Source organism: Protopterus annectens, chromosome 6.part0 (assembly GCF_019279795.1).
Source record: "Protopterus annectens isolate FY-2018-M chromosome 6.part0, PAN1.0, whole genome shotgun sequence".
NCBI classification, from domain to species: domain Eukaryota; kingdom Metazoa; phylum Chordata; order Ceratodontiformes; family Protopteridae; genus Protopterus; species Protopterus annectens.
The window spans coordinates 603,012,799-603,036,169 of record NC_056737.1 but is presented as its reverse complement, the minus strand read 5'-3'; positions in this window follow the sequence as shown (position 1 = coordinate 603,036,169).

Genomic DNA, 23,371 nt, shown 5'->3' with positions numbered 1-23,371 from the left:
CTCTTGTGAATGGTTGTTGGGAGACCTACTACCCCTTTGCTTTAGGAGTTCTAGGATGTCTTCAAAGGAGACATTTAATCGGGTGATGATCTTGGGGACCATTCCCTCTCAAAGTTGGTATCTTCTGGGGCAAGACTCTTGTGGAGGGTCGAAGTGCCTCCTCTTGCACTTTTTCTTCCTGGGAACTTATAGGTTCATAGGAGGGAACTAGGCTATTGGCCCTAGGGCCTATATAAGCCTAGCCAAAAATGTACCCTGGCATTCGCCACCCAAGAAAACTGTTTTCCTGTGCCCGCGTTGAGCAGAGCCACAGAAGTGATCCCCGGGGTGAATTTCCCATCCAATCATCAAGATTTTTCTTGAAGAGTGCTAATGAGGAGCTCTGTTTGACATAGATAGGTAGTCTGTTCCAGAGTATGGGAAGTCTCTGGGACAGGAATCTATCCCTCCAGCATGTTCCGTTTATTGTGGTGATAAGGTTTAGGTCCCTAGAGCGTGTAGCTCGGAGGGATTGGGATTTCCTTAAGTGGAACATGTCCAACAGCTCTGGGTTTGACATAGCTTTGTATGTTAGGCAGAGATCGCCTCCGAGTAGGCGATATGCGACGGAGTAAAGCTGGGGTTTTTTGAGACTGTCTGCGTACGACATCTGTTTGAGGCTAGTAATCCTCTTTGTGAGGTATTTCTGTGGCCTTTCCAGTTGTTGTAGATGTCTTGTGAGGTACATACCAAAAGGAGCGTTGTACTCTACATAATGGGTCTAATGAGTGATGAGTAGAGGGGAACAATGACCTCTTTTTCTGGATGAGAAACCTTTTGTGATGAGGTGAGCCACGTAGAAGGATTTCCCGACCATTGCGGCAATGTGATTATCAAAGGAGAGACTACTGTCCACCTGTGTCCCAAGGTCTCATCACATTTTCGGCGTTAAATAGACTACCAGTTATGTGGTAGTTAATGGGTACAGAGTTTTTACCAAAGGGGATGACTATACACTTTTTGGCATTGAGCTTCAGGCCATGGCTTTGACACCAGGCATCTGTCTCAGTGAGGCCCTTTTGTAGTATGTCCACATAGTTAGGAATTTCAATTATGGCTCCTAGCTTGCAGTCATCTGCAAACTTTGTTAGCCAAAGACCTTCTGTGTTAGCCTGTACTTCAAAGAAGTAGATAGCAAACAGGAGAGGACCTAGGACTGAACCCTGTGGTACTTCACTTATCACTGGTCTGAAGTCGGATTTGGAGTCCGCTACTTTCACAGTGTAGGTTCTGTCCGTGAGCCAGTTGGCAACCCATCTTGTGACATGGGGATTTATACCTAGTTTACTGAGCTTATCTATAATTCCAAAGTGGGAGATGGTGTCGAAAGCCTTGACAAAATCTAGATAATCTGTGTGAACCACCTTACCCTTATCTATGGCTTTAGTGACTGCTTCAAAGAAGTCATTCAGGTTTAGGAGACATGATCTGCCTTTTACAAATCCGAACTGGGTAGGGTCCAGAGTTTGGAGATTACTAATGTCTTTGTTTATGAGTTCCATGATGATACGTTCCATAGCCTTGCAGACCAGGCTCATCAGGCTAATGGGGCGGTAGTTCCCGGGGTCCGTAGTGGCTCCCCCTTTGTGGAGTGGGATAACCATCGCGGTGCGCCACTCAGTGAGCACAAAGCCTGAGGTGAGGCTATGACTGAACATAGTACTTGAGTAGGGTGCCAGTTTATTCTATAGTTCATGTAGAACGCAACCTGGGATATTGTCAGGTCCCATGGATGCTGTGTTCTTGGCTTTGGAGAGTGTTTTTTTTTTTTACCTGTGCAGCCGTGATTACAGGAACTTTGCATTCTTCCGGTACAGAGATGGGCCCTCTAGGGGGTGAGAGGGGGGTAAAGTTAGCACTGAACCTATCGGCCAGGATGTTGGCAATATCAGTTAGTTCTGTATATTTAGTGCCATTGTGCTGTAACTTGGAGCAGATCTGAGTGTTGCCATTGAGATTCTTGACATAGCTATACAATGCTTTGTGGTTGTCTTTAGAGTCGGTGGCAATTTTATTTTTGTAACTAGCTTTGGAGAATTTTATGAGGGATCTCAGCTTCTTACTGAGGTTGACCAGGTTCCTCCAACTTCCTCGATAGGATGCTCTAGAAAAGTGTCAGAAGAAATTAGTATACCCTGCTGGGTATCCTGGTAGCTAACGTGAGCTGACTGTCCCAATGGCACAGCTGGTTGGGGCTCAACATGCAGAGACAAATGAGTTGGGGTAGTTAGAACCAAAGACGGAAGAGAAGTCCAAACTCTAGTAACAGAGAAAGCGCTCTTTGCTACTTTAAATGCAGAAAGCCTCTGAGAGAGGGAGACTGACTGCTCTGAGAAGACACACTTACAGGCTGTAAGCTTCCTCCACCCTGAAGGTAGACTACTTAAGGGGGGAGTTGGAGCAGAGCTATCTAGCATCGAAGCTCAGAGGAGCAGAGACAGCTCTGACAGCAGAGTCAACTCCAACACCGCGGACCCGGCATCAACACTACAGCTCCAAAGAACTCAATGCCTAGAATAGTGATGCTTCAGAGACCATTCCAAAAAAAGGGGGAAGGCAGCCGAAAGGAGATCAGATCTGGGACCAACTGAGGTGATTTTTCTGGTACAGACTTCAGATCTGAAGGGGTCGGATCAGAAACTTTCTGATTTTACAAGGAGGTTCAGAACAAGGAGCCAAAGAAGTGGCTGGGATCCAGGGAACCCATTCTCGAATCCTTTTTGTCATATTTATAGGGGGCTTGAGACCCACGTGATGCTGATACAGATTTGGAGGGGTGCAAACCTCTAAGCAAAAATAAATTAATCCTAATCAGTCAAGGTTCTAAGATCAAAAGCCTTGCAAATGTTGCAGTTAGAGTCAAGATGCACTGGGTCTAAACAATACATGCATTTGGGATGCACATCTGCTAACAAGATTTTATGGCCACAAGCTATACATTTTTCAAAACCCGAAAGCTTCTCAGACATTTTATCTCTATATCTGATTCGGCAGAAAAGGAAATACGTTTTTCTTTATCAAATAATAGTAGAAAAGGGGAAAGGGGAAAAAAAATTACCAATAATAGTAATTAAAGATATACTAAAGTACGTACAGGAGGGAATACCAACGATGGTAATCACGAACTACACAATGAAAAATTAAGCAATAAAAGGGAGGAAGCACTATAAAAATATAAATATTGCAAAGGAAAAAAAAGGTTTATAAAAGGTATAAAGTTAGTTATGATGAAAGACCAACTCACAAGAAAAAAAGTTGCTACACTAAGTACACAGTGACCACATCTGTACGTGAAGGTGGCAAATGAGATCAGATATGTGTTAGGTCACTAGTGCATTGTGGGTAAGGGAGGAGCTTGAGAGTTTCAGTGTTTCACAAGCTGGAACAAGCAGCCAAGTCAGATCCAAGGGTCGGATCTGAACCTAACAGTTGAGAAATGAATGAAAATGACATCACAACATAAGGTTATATTTCAGGGTAAGTCTAGGTAAGGCTGACCGGATAGGCATGAGAGAGGATCTGGACAGGGATGTAGAATCCATGGATGCTTTGTTAGGTGAGGAATGGGCAAGGGAAACCAAAATTTGACATTGCCGACATGCATCAATGAGAATCACAGTGGATTTGCATGCTGCTGCATTCAGTAAGAATTTGGACATTACAAGAAGAGGGAGGAAAGGCGGAGAAATTCATTGAGCCACTGTTGGACTACAGTATCTCTCAAAGACCGTCTCTCCACAAGGATCAGGGAAAAGCAGTTGCTGCCCTTGGTGTTGATGGCAGATGCAAACAGATCGTAGAAATGCTGGTCCCAGTAGCAGAATATCTGACACACTAAAGCTCAAAGACCACTGATGAGGCTTGAATGGATCTACTGAGCCTGTCCACAGGGCAAATAGCCTTTCCCTGATTCTGAGTTGTAACTAAATGCAACAAAAAATTATCACCCTTTGCCAAACCTTCACAGCCTCTTAGCAAAGGAGTTAAGATCTTGTTTGCTCAAATATCACACTATAGACATGTTTCATCGACTGGAAATCATTCCTGGAGGCAGAAGTTCTTGTCTTTCTTCCAATGCCAGTAGGACCACCCTCATTTTTAGAAAACTGATGAAGATAGTGAACCAGTTTCTTGGATCATCTTCCCCCTGAAATACCCCCAACCCCAAAGGAGGCATCTGTGGTGGTCACCTTAGGTGTGAAGGGAGAACACATGGGCTCGCCCTGCATAAACTGTTTGAGAAGTTTATGCCACCACTGCAGAGGAGCCTTGCACAGCACACAGTTATGATTGTGGGGGTTGAAGGATGATGTGAAATCTGAGACCACAGGGTTCTGAGCAACCACTGCAGTCATAATTTTCAGGATTCTGGAGTACCAAGGATGCTTATTGGCTCAGAGTGAACGAAATCTGTGTCCGAGGGAAGACATACTGTACAGTTTTCTGTGCCCAGAGGACATTTAGTAAACACTATGGACAGTGTCTGTTGTGCATTTGATTCTTCAGAAATCACAGATAACCCAAGGATAGGGTAAGCAAGTAGTCTCTGGCTTTGATAAGAGAGTATGTGGTTATAGCAGCAAGGAGCGAGTCATCCAAATATTGGATCACACATATCCCTCTTGATTCACAAGGTGGCTGCAACTACTGCCACTCACTTGGTGAGCACCCGAGGGGGGCTGTGGTGAGACTGAAGGGCAGGGCTTTGAAATAAAAATGAATGGATCCTAGCTATAAGGGTAGAAGTGTAGAAACCTCCTGGCCGTCTTCTCTATTTAATGTGGATATAGGCACTGTGAAAATTTACTGAGCAAATCAAGCAGTTTGCTTTCTGGCAGGGCAAACTGCCTGCAGAATGACCATTCTGAAGAGTTGGAAGTATGTTTTTTTTTTTTTTTTTTTTTAACACCTTTACTGAATTACCTTAAGACATAGGCACACATACATTTATATAAACAAAACATAAATCATATTAACGTGTTCCTAGATAGACATTTTACTAAACTAATAAAGTGATGTAAAAACAATCAATCCAACATTGCATAACTGTTCAATTCCTGCCTTCCCTTAAATCTCACTCCTCTCTAAAACATTCTGCATGAATTGCTCCCAACTTCCATTTTTTTCCTATGGAATTTGCTGCTGTATTTTTCTGAAGAACCCACTTCTAGTTCTTTTCTCTCTGTTAAAATATTCGGTACTTCAAACCACATCAAACAAGTTACCAGTTACATAGGACATGTGTTCCTTTTTATACCTATCATCAGTTCAAAACATTACAGAAATTGCACAACCCCTTCCTCCCCTTAAACCTCACTCCTTGTTCAGAACATTAGTCTGCATGTACTGTTCACGCAGTTTCCATTTTTCCTATGCATTTTGCTCCAACTCTTTTCTAAAAATCCCACTTCTGGTTCTTTTATCTCTGTTAAAATATTACATACTTCAAATACAGCTGGTTTAGATATTTCTATTTTGTAACAACTGCTTTTTTGGCAACCACAATAATTAAACTCATCAAGGCCTTACTATGTCTAGGCAAGTCAGATCTTGTATGCCAGCTCAAAAAGTTCCATACTACATTTAATCTTGTCCCCATAAATGTGTGTATTAGTAGACCAATTCAGTTTAGTTACAGCATTTGTTTTACATCCATTATTTTTACACCCTGAAAAGTCTTGAAACTGTCTCAAAACGCTCCACAACAAACTGGGATGGCCTTTTCTTGTTTTATCAGGTACAAAATAACATCACCTACAACTAGACACTTTTTTTTTTTTTTTTTTTTTTTTTTTAATTACCATGCCAATTATATCCTTTAATTTCCGAGACCCTTATTTTGTTAGAGCTACTGACAAAAGGGAAGAGGAAACCCCTGCCTAGTTCCTCTGTTCAGACACAACTTGTCGGAGAAGAACCCTCCCGCTTTAATTTTCGTTTCAAATTTCTCACACATCCTCCTAATTAACCTTATTTATGTATCAGCCAGTGCTCATAAAATCCCAGCTTACTGTATCAAATGAATGCTTTTTCTGCATCAAGACCCACCACCAACAACAGTATTTTCTTACATTCTGCTTCCTTCTAGATCACCGTTCTACTAATATCATCAAATGCTTGCCTCCCCTTCACAAACCCACATTGATCCGTAGCCATCAATTTTGGCAACCCATTACTATTATTACTGTCAAACACTATCACCACAGTTTAAAATTGAAAATGGCCTAAATGAAGATGGGTCTGACAGGTCTTTAGGTATTGCACCCACCACAGCTTTCTTTCCAGGATGATTGTGGTTCCCCTCCTTATGAAATACTGAAACAAAACATTCCAGACCTTTACCTACTCTTGGCAACAGGGGGTCTTTTTGATGTGCAAGTTTATGCCACTTATGTCTACAGTGGGCCTGCAGTACTGGTTTTTCTTTGGAACTAAAAAAAATCTTAGACTCTAGAGTCTCTGATCTGGTGAGATCTTCTTAGATGGCTCTTTATTCTAAGAGAAATTATTTCTCTTCTGGCTACTTTTTGCTGGGGATGGAACATCTGGGAGCATTTTGAGACTGGATGGCTTGGAGATGGGAAAAGGTATAGTACAGAACAGGAATCAGGGGTCAGCTACAATTAATTTGCTGGACAACTCATCCACTGAGCGGAACCTCTTTACCACAGAAACAGCTCCATGTAGTTTAAGAAATATGTCCATTACAGACAGCTACACCTTCAATAGAGAGGACCAGAAAATGGCATGAATCAGCAGACTGTCTGTTCTAGACTCTAGTGAGAGAAGAAGGAACAAAAACAACTAACTAGACTGGAAACATTTCTTCTGTTGCAAAACTCCAGAATATCTGTTATACATAAGCTAACAAGATTAACAAAAGATTTATGACCATAAAAATCACCAATGTCTTAAATATAGCCTTGACAACAATGACTAATGCTGTACCATGAAAGGGGCAAAGAAAATAGTACACTGAAAAAAATCCATTCATGGCAAAGACTCTTAAGAAAAATATATATAAGAATTCACACGTAAAACATGTAGAAATAAACAGCTAAAGCATAGCTATGCATTTAAGAAGGTTACCTGCAACAACCAGAACTCCCACCCGCAAAAAGTATAAAATTAAAGCTCAGGTAAGCACATTTAAACAAATATTATCTTCACAGTGCACAATATGAATTTTTCCATGCAATGCATAAAATTAAGGGGGAAAATAAAAAAAAGAAAACAGAGTACTGTGAGATCCTAAGAAGAGGAAGCGCAGGAAGACAAGCCACTGAAATCAAAATGGACTGAAAAGTGGGTAGCTTTTTATTTCCAATTTTTAAGCTTGTTCTATTATTAGGAAGAGTAAAGGGGAAGTTCTACAAAGGTATAAAAACACATTCACATTTTTTCAGTCAACATTCCCACATGGCTTTAAGACAACAGCTTTTACAATACCTGATAAGAACAATCTCTGTAGGACATCCCGAACACCAATCTGTCAGAAAAATAAGTAAAAAGTTAAAAACAATTAACGGATTGCCAATGAGCATTCAACATTTTAATTCATTGGAAATTTACTTCCCAAATAATTCTGCTATGTTCAATGACATTTCTTCTGCTTGCTTTTACAATCACAATTTTCCACAATGCATAAAGATAATGGAAGCTTAAAACAGCTTCAAATACTTAACTTTTTTTAATTTGGAAGAGCAAATACAAAACTATAAACTAAATACAAACTTCATTATCAACAGCTGTTCTAACATTTTTACAATAAATTAACTTCTATTACGAACTTGGCAAAACAGTAAAGAAGTATTTAAAATATAAGCAACTTTCATTGTTTTAGTCACATTGTGTTAAATGGGTATTAACAGAAACCTTCAGCATGACATACGACTGTCAGCTCTTTATGCATAAGTCTCTAAAGCAAATGTATCTTTTGCAGTTATTTCATTAAAAGACCACAGTAGCAGACCGTTACCTTGCTGCATTCCCTCATTACATTTTGGAAAAAGCAACAGTATTTTTTTCCCCAGTGCAAAGCAACCTGAACCAACTCAGTTGGGAAATCCAGTAGCTTTGTGTACCATCACATTAGCAGAGCATCACAGATTAAGAGTGCTTTAGTGGCATAACACAGGAAATTGTGGGTTGATGGCAAATTAACATTTTTTATGGTGTAATGAAAAGTACAGTTTTGTACCTACCATAAATGTAGATGTTCGAGGATCCACATTGCTGCAGTCCTAACTATTGGGTAGTCCGCTGTCCAGTCGGCCCGAATACCAGAGTATATGGCTGATCCGGACACGCATTAAATGCGTAACGTAAGGGTACTAGCACCAATGCGCATGATATAGCGTCATATCCTCAGTCTCTTTCTTGCCCCAGATGTCAGAAGACCCTAAAAGACAAGGCCCAATATACCTGCACCTGCACTAGAAATATGTACAATATATACAAAAATATATATAGAAAAGTATCAGCATATAACCTCACCTACACAACCACCCCTAAACACAGAGGGGAAGGAGGGAGGGTAAATTGGACTGCAGCAATGTGGATCCTCGAACATCTACATTTATGGTAGGTACAAAACTGTACTATGTTCTTCGTTCCACATTGCTGCAGTCCTAACTATTGGGTAGAATCCCAAAGCAGAGGTAAGGGGGGGCTGGCAAATCATAAAGAAGCAGGAGCTGACAACATGCCTTGCAAAATAGGTGGGGCAAAACCAGCCCTAGACTTAGAGGAAGGTGATAATGCTTAGAGAAAGTATGCACTGAACTCCAAGTAGCTGCCTCCAAAATATTCCTTAGTTGCCACCCCTTAGAAATGCTGTTGAAGTGGCAGTAGCCCTAGTGGAATGAGGCCTAATCCCAGCTGGAATCTCCTTGCCATGATGGGAATAACAAAATGCAATGCAAAACCCAATCCACCTAGAAATAGTTTGTTTTGACACAGGCTTGCCCTGCAACACAAAGTAAAAGAAACAAACAACTGCTGAGACTGCCTAAAATCCTTAGTCCTGCTTAAATAATAACGCAATTGCCTATGTACATCTAAAGTGTGCAAAATCTTTTCCCCTTTATTTTGGGGTCTGCATAAAAAGTAGGCAAATGAATAGTTTGGTTTAAAGCCACACTAGAAACCACCTTAGGCATAAAGGAAGGATTAGTGCGTAATGATACCCTATCCTTATGGAAAATCAAAAGGGCTCTACTGCCATAAGGGCCTGCAACTCAGACACCCTTCTTGCAGAAGTAATAGCCAACAGAAAAGCAGTCTTCCATGACAAGTATTTCAATTCAGCAGTAGCCGCAGGCTCAAAAGGTTGTAGAGTAAGTTTTTCCAACACAAAATTGAGATCCCAAGCAGGAGTAGGAGCTCTTGGGGTCTTATATTCTTTGCCCCTCTAAGAAACTGCTTGAACAAAGGATGCGAAAACAATGGTGGGTCACAATCATAGTGAGCTGAAATTGCTGCAGCATGAATCTTAATGGAAGAGAAGGACAAACCTTTGTCCAATAACTCAGTAAGATATTGAAGAGCCACATTCAAATTAGGCTCAGAAATCTCCAAATTCTTTGCTGTACTCCAAAATAAAAACCTCTTCCATTTTTCTGCGTACACTTTCCTTGTACTAGGTCTTCTAGCTTCCATAATCACATTCAAAACTTGTTGAGGAAGTTGAGACCTGCTGTGTTTCAACACAGAATATGCCAGGCTGTTAGATGAAGTGAGTGAAGCTTGACATTGAGCAGATGACCGTCCTTCTGAGATAACAGATGTGGAATCAAAGGTAAAGGCCATGGAGGCTTCTTTACCAGACTCCTGAGTAGTGGGTACCAGTGTTGCCGAGGCCAATCTGGAGCTATTAAAATCATCCTTGGCTTGTCTTGTCTGACCTTTAAGAGCACCTTTGGAAGAAGAGGTGAGGTGGAAAGGCATACACATGAAGGTTTTTCCAACTGAAAGAAAGAGCATCCACTTTCCAAGCTGTGTGATGAAACCCCTTTGTGCAAAACTTTGGCAGCTGGTGGTTTAGTGGAGAAGCGAACAGATCTATGTCTGGAGTTCCCCATGACACTGTCAATTTCTGAAATACATGAAGATCCAGTTTCCACTCGTGGGGATCCATGATTTGTCTGCTTAACACATCTGCTAAGGAGTTCTGTGCTCCCGGCAGAAACCTTGCCTGAAGAGTTAGTTGCAAGCTGAGCAGTCTCCCATAAAATCATTGCTTGCCTGCATAGAGGATAAGAATGTGTTCCCCCTTGTTTGTTGATGTACCACATGACAGTTGTGTTGTCTGTTAGAATCAACACCTGCCCTGGAAGAAGTAACTCCTTGAAAGCCATTAATGCAAACTGGACTGCTAACATCTCCTTCATGTTGATATGTAGATGCTGTAGTCTGGCAGGCCACTTGTCTTGTATCCACTTTCCATTTAGATGAGCTCCCCAAGCAATGTCCGAGGCATCTGTCGTTAAAATCTGACTCGCCTCTGGCCGGGTCACAGAGAGTCCCTTGTTTAGGTGACATTCCTGAGCCCACCACAAAAATTCTTTTTTGAAGGCAAGGTATTATTTGAATGACAGTGTCCAAATCCTGGCAGTGCTGTGTCCATACATTTTGAGATACCATTGCAGCTTCCTCATATGCAGTTTGGCATTGGGAAGCACCAGAATACAAGATGCCATGAACCCTAATGCTTGAAGGACTGTCCTTGCAGTCAGCCGGACTGATGAGATAGTTGATGGAAGTAAAGGGATAGACTCTTTTGTTTGTCCGGGGTTAAAAAGGCCATCTGGGCTGCTGTATTCAGTCTCACACCCAGAAAGCACATGTCTTGAGAGGGTACTAGACTGGACTTTATTTCGTTCACAGAATACCCTAGGCATCTTAGCACTGCTATAACATATTCCAGATGCTGTAGAAGGTCTTCCTTTTCTTGAGCCAGAATCAGGCAGTCGTCCAAGTAAGGATAGATTTGAATTCCTTTTAGCCTGAAGTAAGCTATCACTGGAGCCAGAACCTTTGTGAATACTCTGGGCAGTAGATAAGCCAAAGGGCAATGCAGAGAACTGATAATGAGAATTTCCAGCTCGAAAGCAGATACTTCCTGCAACTTAGTCTTATAGGCACATGAAGGTAAGCTTCCTTGAGATCTAAAGTTACCATCCAGTGATCTTTGCCCAGCAGAGGTAAAAGCTGTTGTAACGTCAACATCTTGAACTTTGGAATGTCCAGATAAGTGTTGAGGAGAGATAAATCCAAAATTGGTCTCCACGTGTTCCCCTTCTTTGGTACTAGGAACAGGCGAGAATAAAATCCTAGGCCCCTTTCTGATACAGGGACTGGCTGAATGGCCCCTATTTGGAGTAACAGAGAAATTTGCTTGTGAGCCTCTTTCCTTTGTGGAGGAGGAACGTCTGGCATGCCTTTGAAAGGGGGCAATGTATGGAAATAAAACCTGTAACCGTGGTGAATGATATCCAACACCCATCTGTCTTGAGTGATTAAATCCCAATTTTCTTTGAAAAGAGACAGTCTTCCTCCCAAAGGAGCTGCCAGGCGAGAATCTACTGGCAGCTGAAAAGGCAGGTCATTGGGTCTGTTTACGAAAGGACTGACCCCTGCCCTCACCAGAAGTCTGAGCAGGTGAACTCCCTGTTCTAGGCCTAAAAGAACCTTGAGCTCTGCCCCTACCACGTCTAGACCTACCCCTAGACTGGGAATCATAAGCAGGATATGTCCATCCCTTAGTAGGCCAATTTCTACTGAACTTCGGTGGCTGCACCTGCAAAAAATCTTTAACAGTTTGCATAGACTTAGCTTTGTCCTCCAGTTTCTTTAAAACTGCTTCCACAGGCGAAACAAACAACACATCAGACTGTAAAGGAGCATCCAAAATCCTTGTCTTAACATGCTCAGCTAAATTCTGATCCCTCAACCAGGCATGCCTGCGAAGAACAGAACTAGTGGCAGCCACCCTCGAGGAGGCCTGTACAGCATCAAAACCACATTGCAAAGAATGCTTACCCACTTGTTCAGACACATGAACTAAATCCAGCAACTCTTTACACTCAATACCTTCCGCCAAAGCATCCACCTTAGATTTCAGTTGTGAAAGGAGATAATTTTGATATTTTAGCATGTGAAACTGACAATTCAAGCCCTCATGGCTAAAGTGGAAGAAGTATACACTTTCTTTCCCCATCTATCCAAAGCCCTTGCCTCTTTATCAGTGGGTACAGGGTTTTTAACCACAGAGGCCTTAACAACTTTAGGTCCCTGAGAAACAGTTTCGGGTCTGCCCTAGGACTCTTAAAAGATACTTATGAGCTTCAGGCACCCTATAGTACCTATCAGGTTTAACAGGAGCAGGAGGCAAAGAGTCAGGGTTCAGGAAGCCTCTGCAAAACATCTTCCACCACATTCAACACAGGAGGTATAGCTAAGGGCCTATGCTGGGGTAAAAACAAGAATTCCCTAAGCCTTTTCCTGGAATCAGAGTAATCCTGGCCTTCCCATTTAAAGTGCTCCCTCATGGAATGCAGAGTCTCTGAAAATGAGAAATCCTCAGGAGGAGAAGCTGTAGGAGTGGAATCATCCACGTCAGAATCAGAATAAGGAGGAAACTCCTGCAAATCTTCCGCAGAAGACTCAGAAGCCTCTAAACACTGTTCAAAACTATCAAACTCCGGTTCCACCCTAGGCCTCTTATCAGGAGGGGGCATAGAACCTCTAATCATAGTAATCAAATCTTCTGCCATTTTAAGCATATGTTTCTTAGGCACAGAACCTGAAGTGCTAGGAGAAGCCCCCACTGAAGCTAAACTTGGCCTACCTCTCAAAGAAGTTTTGGAAACAGAAGGAGAGGCTCTAACTCCCTTGGGAAGAGAGGGAAGAACAGTTACCTGAGAAGCCCCCTCAGCCTGGCCTACCTCCTGAGAAGGCACATCCTGTAACAGTAAAGTCTCTGCCTGAGACTCCAAAGAAACTCCTGGCAAAACCTCTGGCTCCACTGAGCCTTCTAAAGAACCGACGTCCGGGACTGCCGGTTCATCAACCCTAGGCTTCGCTGTTTTGTCCTTGCGCTTCTTGGACGAAGCGGGCGTCGGAGCATTCGACGGCATTTTATAATTACAACGCTTCCCAAACACTAACCTGGCACAGTCTAACCTTCTCTTAATAGTGCGTTTGTTAAACCTAGCACAAGAGCGGCATCCAACAACGTCGTGCTCAGGCCCTAAACAAGGTATAGTAATCCCTATGAGGTATCCGTTTCCCACAAGAAATACAGTTATTCACTTTTTCTGACATCCGGTTAAATACTGAGGCAAGAAAAAAACAAAATGTTCCCCAACGGGGTACTTAGCCAACTCTGATTCGGTCTGAAACTCCGACTTCAGAAAATTTCAGAACGCCAACCTGCACTCGCAAAACTGCTTCTGCATCGGACCATGCGGCAAAAAAGACTGAGGATATGGCGTCGGTCATGCGCATTAGTACCCTGGCGTACTGACGTCAGTCTAATGCGCCCTGTCCGGCGTCAGCCATATACTCTGGTATTCGGGCCGACTGGACAGCGGACTACCCAATAGTTAGGACTGCAGCAATGTGGAACGAAGAACATCTGGAGTAATTAAATGCATTTGGATAGGTTGGAAAAGTTGTGCACAGTTTCAGATAAATGTATTGCACCTCACACTAACTGTAGAATTAGCATGTGCAAATTCAAAATGCACTTGTCATAATGGGATGATACCTTGTGTATTACTATTTACAACTCTGACAATGTGAATATTAAACAAATGTGCATTAATTGTGCCAGCTGATCAACACTCATTAAATGCATAACATGTAATGGTGGCTAGCACCAATGTATATTATATAGCACATATTCAGCTGTGTTGATTACTTCCAAGTACAGTGTGTTAGAATTCAAATGAGTTAAACGTTTTCATGGCAGTTACCGAACTTTGCATGAATAAGTGGAGAAAAAGTTATGCTTGGGTTTAATAAAACATAGTGCTTTACAAACAGGTGAGACAGAGGAGACATTCAAGCAGAAATGGAAATAAAACTAAAAATAGATAAACATCAGGAAGCAACTGAATGTGCCAAAAAACAAAAGAAAGAATATAAAGTGAAGGACCTTATGAAAAGGCAAGAAATGCGGAAAACACATAAATATAGTTGCAAGTATAAAACACTTCTGGAAGAACCTCATGTTGATTAGGAACGAACGCAGGAATGGTTAAGGAGAGGTGAATTCAAACAAAGAGATGAAAGGTTAATATTGGCGGCCCAGGATAGTGGGCTACGTTCATGTTGGTTTAAAGTCCATTGAACATGTGGGAGAAACAGACAAATGTAGGTTTTGTAAAACAGAATTGGAAAAAGTTGCACATCTTGTTGCTGGTTGCGACATACTAATGGCAGGACGACTGTATACTGAAAGGCATAATAATGTGGCGGGACTGTTGCACTGAGGATTGTGCAAACATTATGGTACTGAAGTGGCTGAAAAACACTGGAAATATGAGCTACAAACCATCATAGAAAATGATGAAATCTGCATCACATGGGATCCCCCATTACCAACAGTTCAAAAGACAGATGCTATAAAACCAGATATAGTGGCCCAAGAAAAGACAAAAGCAGCACTGATAAAGTACAGTTTTGTACTTACCATAAATGTAGATGTCCGATAGGTATGCATCTGCAGTCATCACATATGGGTTGTCCTGCCTCAGGCAGCCCTGCGGTCGGCCGGATTCCAAAGTCTGGGTCTGGCGTCGGCTGATGTCGCCCCTTCCCCGACGTCACAACGCCTGGGGTATAAAAGCGTCAGCAGACGCCATCTTCCTCAGTTTTTCTTGCCCCATATGCCAGGTGCCCTCTAGGAAGGCTAAATTTGGAAAAATGCAGTAAAAAATCCAAACATTTGCAAAGATATATATATATATATATATATATATATATATATATATATATATATATATATATATAAACAAATACACCATAATAGATCCCCCAGCTAGCTAATAGAGAGGTACGCACCCTAGGAGTACCACAGAGGGGAAGGAGGGAGGGTAACCCTAACTGCAGATGCATACCTATTGGACATCTACATTTATGGTAGGTACAAAACTGTACTATGTCCTTCAAGGATGCATCTGCAGTCATCACATATGGGTAGAATACCATAGCCAATCTGGGGGTGGAGGTACTAGGAAAAGGATAGTGTAGCTAAGATACCCTGCAGGACAGCCGTAGCAAAGCCTGCTCTGGATCTGGAATATAAAGGTAAATTGTAATGCTTGGCAAATGTATGCACGGAGCTCCATGTGGCAGCTTCTAAAATGTCTTTTGTAGCCACCCCTCTTAAGAAGGCTGTGGAGGTGGCTGTGGCTCTCGTAGAATGAGGTCTAATGTTAGCCGGTACAGTCTTTCCATGAAATGAGTAACAAAAGTGGATGCAATTTCCTATCCATTTTGAAATTGTCCGTTTGGAAATTGCTTTTCCTCGAGTACCAGCAGCATATGCTACCAGCAGCTGGTCAGTTTTTCCTGAAACCTTTAGTTCTGTCCAAGTAGTAGCACAACTGTCTGTGAATGTCCAGGGTGTGCAGCAGTTTCTCCCCTTTGTTTTGTGGATTTGGGAAGAAGGTAGGCAAGTGAATAGCTTGATTCAATGAAACCCTGGATACCACCTTTGGCATAAAAGTAGGATTAGTTCTTAATGAAACTATCCTGATGGAAAATAATAAATGGCTGAACTGCCATCAGGGCCTGCAATTCCGAAACTCTTCTTGCTGAGGTTATTGCCAGATGGAAAGCAGTCTTCCATGAGAGGTACTGTAGATCTGCAGATGCTGCTGGTTCAAATGGAGTCAGTGTTAGTTTTTCCAACACGTAGTTAAGGTCCCAAGCAGGTAGAGGAGGTTTCCTAGGAGGTTTGATGTTTTTGATTCCCCTTAGAAACTGTCTTAGGAGAGGATGAGAAAAGACAGGAGGATCAGTATTGCATTCTGCTGAAATTGCTGAAGCATGAATCTTAATAGAAGAGCAAGACAGTCCATTGTGGAACATTTCTGCCAAATATTCCAGGATATGTGCCATATTCATCATTGTCGCATCTAGGCCCTTTGTGGTGTTCCAGAGGAGAAATCTTTTCCATTTTGCTGAATATGCCTTCCTTGTGGAAGGGCGGCGAGCTTCCAGAATATTCTTTACTCTCTGGGATAGCTTATCCTGAGGAGGAGTCAAGGTATTCTCCACGCTGTTAGTTGCAATGTTTTCAGGTTGGAATGTAGAGTTTTGTAGCTGTGCTGTGTCAGTAGAAGTGGCCATAGAGGTAGGGGCCATGGCTTCGTACGTGACAAGCTCCTTAGCAGTGGGTACCAGTGCTGTCTTGGCCAGTCCGGTGCTATCAGGATCACTTTTGGCTGCTCTGCCCTGATCTTCTAACACCTTGGTCATTAATGGAATAGGAGGAAATGCATACACTGTCAGATTTCTCCAGCTGAAAGAGAGGGCATCCACTTTCCACGCTTGTGGGTGGTATGTCCTTGAGCAGGATTTCTTTAGTTGATGATTGTGGGGGGATGCAAATAGATCTATGTCCGGGCTCCCCCAAGATTGTGTTATCTGTTGGAAAATGTCTGGGTGCAGCATCCAATCGTGTGCATCCATGATATTTCTGCTTAAGCTGTCCGCCAGTATATTGTCCTTCCCTGGCACAAACTGAGCTTGTAGCTGTATATTGAGTTTCAAGGAAAGATCCCACAGATTCATTGCCAGTCTGCACAGAGGGTAAGAATGGGTACCTCCTTGCTTGTTTATGTACCACATAACTGTGGTGTTGTCTGTCCTTATTAGTAGATGGCCTTGATGCAGAAAGAGTTTGAAGGCCTCGATTGCATGTATCACTGCTAGCATTTCTTTTTGATTTATGTGCATGCGCAACTCCTTTCGTGACCACTGTCCTTGGATACCTCTGCCCTCCATGTGTGCTCCCCAACCTAGGTCTGAAGCGTCTGTTGTAATAGTTTGGGAGGTTTTTGGCTTTGTGAAGGGCAGCCCTCTGTTGGACTGGCTGGCCTGAGCCCACCACAGAAATTCCTTGTGAAGGCATGGGATGAGTGGGATTAAAGTTTCCAAACTGTGACTGTGCTGAGTCCATAAACTCCTTGGGCACCACTGTAGCTTTCTCATATGTAGCCTTGCTTGTGGAATCAAAAGAATACAGGATGCCATGTAACCCAGGGCCTGCAGGATTTTCCTTGCAGTCAGCTGAGTTTGTCTTGTCAGATTCTTGAAGTAATCCGGTAGTTGTTTTTCTTCTGTGAGATAAGCCATTTGGGTGGTTGTATCTAGATCCGCACCCAGAAAGGTTATTCTTTGGGATGGAACAAGTCTTGATTTGTGCATGTTGACTGTATATCCCAAGGCCTGTAGAAGATTGATGGCATAATTTAAGTCCTTTATCAGAGTTTGTTGGTTGTCCGCTTGTATAAGGCAGTCGTCCAGATATGGGTAGATTTGAATCCCTTGGAGTCTGCAGTGTGCTATTACTGATGCCAGGCATTTCGTGAATATTCTAGGCGCAGTAGATAAGCCAAAGGGAAATGCTGAGAATTGATAATGCTCTGACCCTGCAAGAAATCTGAGGCATCTTCTGCAACTTTGTCTGATAGGGTCATGCAGGTATGCCTCCTTGAGGTCTAGAGTAACCAGCCAAGACCCCTTGCCCAGCATGGGAAGGAGTTGCTGTAGAGTCAGCATTTTGAATTTTGGCACAATGAGAAGTATTCAGTACAGACAAGTCGAGAATAGGTCTCCACTGATGCTCTTTTCTTGGAACAAGGAATAGTCTGGAGTAAAATCCTTGGCCTTGTTCTGAAATAGGAACTTTTTCTATGGCTTTCATTTGTAGTAAGTTTGAGATTTGTTTCAAAGCCTCTGTCCTTTGATTTGGTGGCAGACCTGGTATGCCTTTTCTTTTTGGCAATGTGTGGAAATGGAACCTGTATCCGTTGTCTATTATTTGGAGTGTCCATTTGTCTCTTGTAATGTTGTGCCAATTTCTTGAGAATAAAGAAAGCTTTCCGCCTAAAGGTGCTTCTAATTGAGCCCTGGTTGGCGGAGTCAAAGAAGAGTCATTGAGTTTGTCCTTGTGCAGCAGTTGCAGATCCTGAACTGCCTGTCTGGATTGGAGGTTGCCATTGACAGCCTCTGTAGGAGCCCCTAGCTTGGCCTCTACCTCTGGCACGCCGGTTTCTGCCCCTTTGAAATCTTTCTGTGTCCGGAAAGGACCAATTCTTGGAAGGCCAGTTTCTGCTGAATCTAGGTGGTTGGACTTGAAGAAAATCCTTAACTGTTTGTACAGATTTTGCCTTTTCCTCAAATTTCTTTAGGACGCCTTGAGCAGTGGAACCAAATAACTTTTGCTTTTCCAGTGGAGCATCCAAAAGCTTAGCTTTAACATGTTCTGGCAGGGATTGTTCCTTCAGCCAAGTATGCCTGCGTATGACAACACCTGTCATTGCTGAGCTACATGAAGCTTCCAAGGCATCATAACCACACTGCAAGAAATGGTTGCTAACCTGCTGGGAATTATGTACCAGATCCTGAAGGGATTTACGGTCAAGGGGTTCAGAAGAAGACAATTTCTCATGCATTTCTTCTAACAAATACTCTTGATACTGTATCATGTGAAATTGATAATTTAATGCCCTCATAGCAAGAGTGGCAGAAGTATACACTTTTTTACCCCATCTCTCTAATGCCCTGGACTCCTTTGCAGAGGGGAGTGGGTTCTTAGTAGTAACAGCTGCAACCCCTTTAGGGCCCTGTGAAATAGTTTCAGGGTCAGCAGAGTGGAACTTATAAAGAAAATTGTGTGTGTCTGGGACCCTGTAATACCTATCAGGCTTAACAGGGGCCGGAGGTAGAGTGTCAGGGGTCATACTAGAATCAGAATATACATCATCAATCACATTTAAAACAGGAGGAATAGCCAAAGGTCTATGCGGAGGTAAATGAAGAAAAGTTCTTAGTCTTTTCCTGGAATCAGAATATTCCTGACCCTGCCATTTGAAATGCTCTCTCATAGTGTGAAGGGTCTCCCCAAAGGAAAGCTCTTCAGGAGGGGAGGCTGAGGGAATAGATTCCTCTGCATCAGAATCCTCATAGGCCGAATAAGCCTCCTCCTGGTAGTCTGAGTGATCAGAGCCAACAGAGGCCTCCACTGAGGAAAGGGGATCAGGGGGATCCATCCTGGGCCTTTTGTCTAGAGGGGGTTGGGAGCCCCTGTCCGGATGAGGCTGAGAGCCCCTAATTAAGGAGATCAGGTCCTCTGCTAAAGTTAAAATCTGTGAACTAGAAGAAGGTCCCTGAGGAATAACTCTGGGAAGGCATGGCTTTAGTATGTTTTGCAGCTTTAGCCCTGGTGAAGGCCTTAATAGACATGGATGCAGGAGGCCTGGATGCACCACGTGCTGGTGTAGCTTTATCTAAAGATATGGTGTCGGAAGATTCCAATACACCAGTTTCGGAAGGCAATTCTGTAACCGACTTGGTAGGAGCCTCCGGGACCGAGGCTGTCGGTTGTATTATTTCAGGGTTCGGAAGTTCCAAGGACTCTGTATCAGCCGAGACCAAGACACTCGCGGTAGGCCTAGCCGCGGTTTCAGCCGAAACCGTGGCCCACGTGTGTCGGTCCTTGTCTTTCCGTTTCTTAATTAAATGCAATGTTGGGGTTTCCGATGGCATTTTGTAAGCAAAACTATCCCCAAAAAACTCTTCTGCAAACTCTGACCGACGTCTAAGAGTGTGTCGGTTGAAGAAAGTGCAGGCAGAGCAGGCCGAGACGTTGTGGTCTGGGCCTAAGCAAGGAAGACAATAAGAGTGGAAATCCTTATGAGGTATTTGTTTCCCACAAGTTAAACAATTATTAACTTTTTCTGACATCAGCTGAGGCAAGAAAGAGTCCCCAACGGGGTACTTAGCTTTTGAAGTCTTCGGATAGCTAAATTACAGGAGCTGGCCGACAGGCACTTGCGAACTGCTTCTGCTTCGGGCACCACGCGGCAAGAAAGACTGAGAAAGATGGCGTCGGCTGACGCTTTTATACCCCAGGCGTTGTGACGTCGGGGAAGGGGCGACATCAGCCGACGCAGGACCCAGACTTTGGAATCCGGCCGACCGAAGGGCTGCCTGAGGCAGGACAACCCATATGTGATGACTGCAGATGCATCCTTGAAGGACATCTGAAATTGCCACATCCAGTGACTACAGAGTCCTGTGTACACAGAGACACAAAGTCATAAAATATCAGGATTTCCAGGCAGAAACGAGAGCAATGTGGAAGAAAGATGCCCAGACAGTCCCAACAGTAGTAGGAACAAGGGGTCTTATAAAGAGTCTACAATCCTTTTTAAATATGCTACCAAAACATGCAACTCCATACGAATTGCAGGAGGAGTCATTACTGAGCACAGCGCGGGTGCTGCGAAAAGCACTTTTGGCTGACAGAGTGTGAAACAATACTGATTTCATGAATTTTAACTGTACTTTGACTTGGGAATGGGGTCCATTCCTGTCATGGTATTAGAAACTCAAAAGATTTGCAGAAATAAAGGGTGAAACAGTGTATTAGATACATGAGTTCCAGATGCAAGTGTTAAGTACAGTGTGTTTAGCAAAGTAGTACGTTGTCAGTTCAAGTAATATACATGAAAATGGTCTGCTTATTACAAAGAGACGCGTGACTAAAATTCGGATTAAATTTTAATGCTCTGGATAAAGTTCACAAGCTTTGTAAGGCTACCCTTCTAGAAGAGGAGGCCTAAAATGGACAATCATACACTAAATTGGTTAAGTAAGACTTGATGATTTTGCACAACCTAATCATTGTTCCACAGAAGTCACTACCAGTGATGACCCTTTCTGATGCTCTTAATTACATCACTGCTGCAGTGGATATATTTGTATGGGACATGCCCTGCCAAGGACACTAGATGTCCAGCCAGTCTACAACACTTCAGGCTCCTTTCCTTGTGCACCTTACATCCACCATTTGCAGGAGAATATCTTTAAGAGGGATATATGGGACACTACCTTTTTGCCATATGTACACTTGGAGACTGTTCAGCTCAGGAGCACCACTACTGTTGGTTGGCTTCAGCAGACAAGTACCCTCAATGGGAAACCCTTCTTCATCTCTGTAAAACAGATTTTCAAAATTCTTAGATATGTCAGAAAAGGCAAATGTTCTTCTGGTAGACAAATTCCCCACAAGGATGCAAACACTAGTTATTTTTATTTTATTTATTTTATATTTGATTACCGGGTTGGTCTGACTGGGCAATCAGGTGACCGTTTTCAGCAGAGACCTGGGCAGAAATGCTCCACATATATGACAAATCATAAAAAATACAAAAGCTCCACATGTGAAAAATACAAAAAAGTCAGAGAGGAGCACAAATTAATAGATCAAATAGTACATCATAGCTTAGTATGATGAGAAGTTACAGAAGTGTACAATATATAGAATATACAGTAGTAAAACAAAAAATATAATGTATTTCAGTAAAAAAGTGCGGTAATATATACAGTTATTTACACACATTCTAAAAAATACAATTCGTTATGGTAGGTTTTTGTGTGTGTGTTTGACCTTTGCTTAGTGCCAGAGGAAGACTTATCTGAATGGTGGTAATAAGGCTAGCCATGGTTAGTACAGGTATATTGCCAGATGAGACTGAGGTGGGCTTTAATTGTGTTTTAAAGATGGAACTGCTGTTTTGCAATCTGATATCTGGTGGAAGAGAATTCCAGATTTTAGCAATTGTGTAGGAGTAGAGGGATTCACTAGCACTGTGTCTACACTTAGCTACTTCAAGAAGGGCTTTTTGTTTGTGGTTTTTAGTTGGTGAGAATAATTGTGAAAGTTGAGTAAGACAGACACCAGGAATCTTGTATGGGTGGTACAGCAAGTAATAAGCCATGGTGAGTTGGTTACAGTTTAGTAAGCTGGGGAGTTTTAGCCAACCTGCTTTAGTGAGTGACAATGGTGGGAGTAGAAATTAGAGCTGGTTGTGAATCTATCTATTTTATTATAGCACATGGACAATTTCTGTAGGTCTGTCTTGTTGGGGTTTGTTAACACATGGAATGCATAAAGCAATGTAGAGAGAAGGCGAGTTCTAAATATAGTAATTTTGGTGTTTTCCGTTAGTTTTTGCAGCGGTAGGGAGAGGGCTCCAAGTTTTTTATGGACATTGGATATGGTTTGTGCTATACACTTGCCAAACTTTAGGTTTTGGTCAAGTATTAGGTTTATAGGTGTGTACTAGGCTAACGGCCCTAGAGCCTATACAAGCCTAGGCCTAGAAGATTCCCTATTACACCAAGAAGTTTAGCACGTGATACTGGGGAGATTTGGGTGTTTATTGGCAGAACTGATAGAGAAAAGAGCAGAAGAGTCATTAGTTTTGGTAAGGTGAAAAAGCATAAGTTGAGTCTTTTTGGGGTTAAGTATTGTGAGTTCTTAACCAGTTTTTGATACTGTAGAAGGCCTCTCTGGTTTTAGTCTGCAGTGTATGGAGTGTGGAGGTTGAGCAGATCAGTGTAGTATCATCTGCACATTGGACTACTGTATCTTGCTGGGTGGTGGTGTGGAGGGCATCTGTAAAGATATTAAACAGTACAGGTCCCAGTATGGATCCATGTGGTACACCTACTATTACTGGGAGAAGGGGGGGATTATGCCACTTAAAGTACAGTTTTGTACCTACCATAAATGTAGATGTTCGAAGATCCACATTGCTGCAGTCCTTACATATGGGTAGTCCGCTGTCCTCGGTCGGCCCGAATACCAAAGTATTAGGCTGACGTCGGTCAAGGCGCTTAAGACTGACATCAGGACGTCAGGGTACAAATGCGCATGACCGACGTCATATCCTCAGTCTTTTCTTGCCCCAGATGTCAGAAGGCCCTAAAAAGAAAGGCCAAAACCAAAAGACAGCAAAAAACAACCAACCACCCCTGCACTAATCCTATTTACAATATTTACAAAATTCACAACCCAAACCCCACAACCGCCTCTAACTACAGAGGGGAAGGAGGGAGGGTAAATTGGACTGCAGCAATGTGGATCTTCGAACATCTACATTTATGGTAGGTACAAAACTGTACTATGTTCTTCATCTCACATTGCTGCAGTCCTTACATATGGGTAGAATCCCAAAGCAGAGGTAAGGGAGGATGGCAAAACTATAAAGCATTAGGAGCTGCCAAAATGCCCTGTAAAATTGCA